This window comes from Humulus lupulus, chromosome 5 (genome assembly GCF_963169125.1).
Source record: "Humulus lupulus chromosome 5, drHumLupu1.1, whole genome shotgun sequence".
Classification (NCBI taxonomy): Eukaryota; Viridiplantae; Streptophyta; class Magnoliopsida; order Rosales; family Cannabaceae; genus Humulus; species Humulus lupulus.
Window position 1 is genome coordinate 205,577,829 of NC_084797.1, and position 2,997 is coordinate 205,580,825.

General features: G+C 41.3%; 1 non-coding gene across 1 annotated transcript; it reads right to left on the bottom strand.

Moving 5' to 3' along the window:
• Window positions 1–370: 370 nt before the first annotated feature.
• On the bottom strand, window positions 371–477 carry LOC133781071 (small nucleolar RNA R71). Its single transcript, XR_009869867.1, has one exon. It is a non-coding gene; the product is annotated as a small nucleolar RNA R71 (small nucleolar RNA).
• Between the last annotated feature and the right edge of the window lie 2,520 nt (window positions 478–2,997).

A 2,997-nucleotide genomic window follows, 5' to 3' on the forward strand; every position in this document is an offset into this window, starting at 1 on the left:
CGTTCAAAGTTTGAGGGATTATGTACTCCCTACTGTTGCGGGGGTACAGACATGCATCAGACCACCGACTGTTACCGCTAAGAATATTTAGATTAAGCCGACGATCCTCCAAATGGTTCAGGGTACACTACAGTTTGGTGGTCTACCCTTTGAAGATCCACACATGCACATATCTAATTTCCTGGAGTTGTGTGCTACTTTCAAGTATAATGGAGTGAGTGACGATGCAATCGGGTTGAGGCTATTCCCATTTTCGTTGCGAGAAAGAGCTAAGAGTTGGTTGAACTCCCTTCAATCCAATTCTATAAATACTTGAGAGGATTTGGCTCAGAAATTCCTTGCCAAGTTCTTTCATCCATCAAAAGCTGCTAAATTGAGAGGGGAGATTAATAATTTTTATCAGCTGGATGGTGAATCTTTGTATGACTCTTGGGAAAGGTTCAAGGAGTTGTTGAGAAAATGTCCCCATTAGGCATTGAAAAGTGGATGTTAGTCCACAATTTTTACAATGGATTGTGTGGTACTACTCGCACTATAATTGATATCGCAGCTGGAGGGGCATTCATGAGTAAAAGTGCCAATGAGGCATATGAGTTGTTGGAAGATATGGCTACAAACAATCATCAATGGTTGGATGAGCGTACGCCTAGTAACATAAAGGTAGCTGGGGTTCATGAATTAGATGCAATCACTGCCTTGACTGCTCAGGTTGCTTCCTTAACAAAACAACTACAACAGAATACTGTGTCTGTTAATGCCATTCAAATGTCAGTAGGTTGTAAAATTTGTGGGGGTCCACACTATTTTGATCAATGTCCTTCAGGTGACCCTAATAATAATATTCCTATGGACCAAGCTCAGGTTCAAGGAGTGGGAAATTTTCAGAGGCCTTTCAACAACCCATTCTCCAACACTTACAATCTTGGGTGGAGAAATCACCCAAATTTCTCATGGAGAAACAATCAGGGCCAACAGTCATAGTTTCAAGGCCAATACCAGCAGAATATGTCACAACAGCCTATGAATCAAGCTTCATCTTCACAGTAGCCAAGGCCACAGGATCAACTAGAAAAGCCCAATGAATTGCAAGCAGCTTTGTTGACTCTCACTAATACTCAGACTCAATTCATGACCGAGACCAGGTCCTCTATTCGAAACCTTGAGACACAAGTGTGTTAGTTGGCCAACATGCTTAATAACAGACCTCAAGGGAATTTGCCTAGCAATACTGTGGTGAATCCTAAGGAGAACTGTCAGGAAATTACGTTGAGGAGTGGTAAGCAAGTGGAGCAACCCAGTGTACAACAGTCAACAATTCAGAATGAAGAGTTGGGTGAGAAATCTGAAGACCACCAGAGTTCAGAAAAGAGTCCTCCAGTTGTTGTTGACCAGCCAGTTCGTGTTCCATATCCTCAGAGGCTTAGAAAAACTAAACTTAATAAACAGTTTTAGAGGTATTCAAAAAGTTGCACATCAACATCCCGTTTGCTAAGGCTTTAGAGCAGATGCCCAGTTATGTGAAGTTCATGAAAGAGATTCTGTCCAAGAAGAGGAAGATGGAAGACTATGAGATGGTGGTACTCACTGAAGAAGGCAGTGCAATATTGCAGAGGAAGTTGCCTCAAAAGTTGCGAGATCCAAAGAGCTTTATTATACCTTTCACAATAGGGAAATTTGAGTGTAAGCATGCCTTGTGTGATTTGGGGGTGAGTATAAATCTGATGCCTTTATCTGTGTTCAGAAGACTTGGTTTGGGTGAAGCAAGGCCAACAACAGTTACTTTGCAGTTGGCGGATAGATCTGTGAAGCATCCACGGGGTATCATTAAAGATGTTCTTGTGAAAGTGGATAAATTTATTTTTCCTACTGACTTTATCATTCTTGATATGGAGGAGGATACTGATGTGCCTATTATTCTTGGAAGACCATTCCTAGCCACGGACCAAGCTCTCATTGATGTTCAGAAGGGTGACTTGAAGCTTCAGGTTCAAGGTGAAGAAGTGGTGTTCAATGTATTCAAGGTAATGACATACCCAAGAGAAAGTGATAGCTGTATTTCTGTGAGTGTGGTTGACAAGGCTGTTTCTGAACAGTCTATGGTTTCTGATGCTTTAATGTTGGCTTTGACTCAATCTGATGATGATGGGTTTGATGATGATGAAGTAATAGAATATGTGAATTGGGTGAATTCTCAAGGGCCATTTTACAGAAAAAAATATGAATAATTGGGACAAGGGCCCGAGAGACCATTACCTTCTGTTGAGCAACTGCCAGTGTTAGAATTGAAGACTTTGCCAGAACATTTGCAGTATGTGTATTTGGTTGCAAATGAGACTCTACCAGTGATTGTGTCAGCACATCTTTCTAGTGTAGAGCTTGAGAAATGGTTGAGGGTGTTGAGGGCTCACAAGCTTGCAATTAGATGGACTCTGGCAGATATTAGATGGATTAGTCCTTCTATAGTGATGCATAAAATCCGCCTTGAAATTGATGGAAAACCTTCTATTGAAGCTCAAAGAAGGTTGAATCCAACTATGAAGGAGGTGGTGAGAAAGGAGGTTCTTAAGTGGCTTGATAACAATGTGGTGTACCCAATTTCTGATAGTGCATGGGTGAGCCCAGTGCAAGTGGTACCAAAGAAGGGTGGTATGATTGTGGTGAACAATGAGAATAATGAACTCATTCCAACTAGAACTGTAACGGGGTTGAGAATTTGTATTGATTACCGCAAGCTCAACAAAGCTACAAGGAATGATCATTTTCCTTTGCCATTTCTTGATCACATGCTTGACAGGCTTGTAGGCCACATCTACTCTTGTTTCTTGGATGGTTATTCTGGATACCATGAGATTGTTATTGCCCTAGAAGACCAAGAAAAGACTACTTTCACCTGTCCTTATGGTACTTTTGCTTTTTAAAGGATGCCATTCGAGTTGTGTAATGCTCCTGCTACATTTCAACGCTGCATGATGGCTATTTTTTCTGATATGGTGGAGA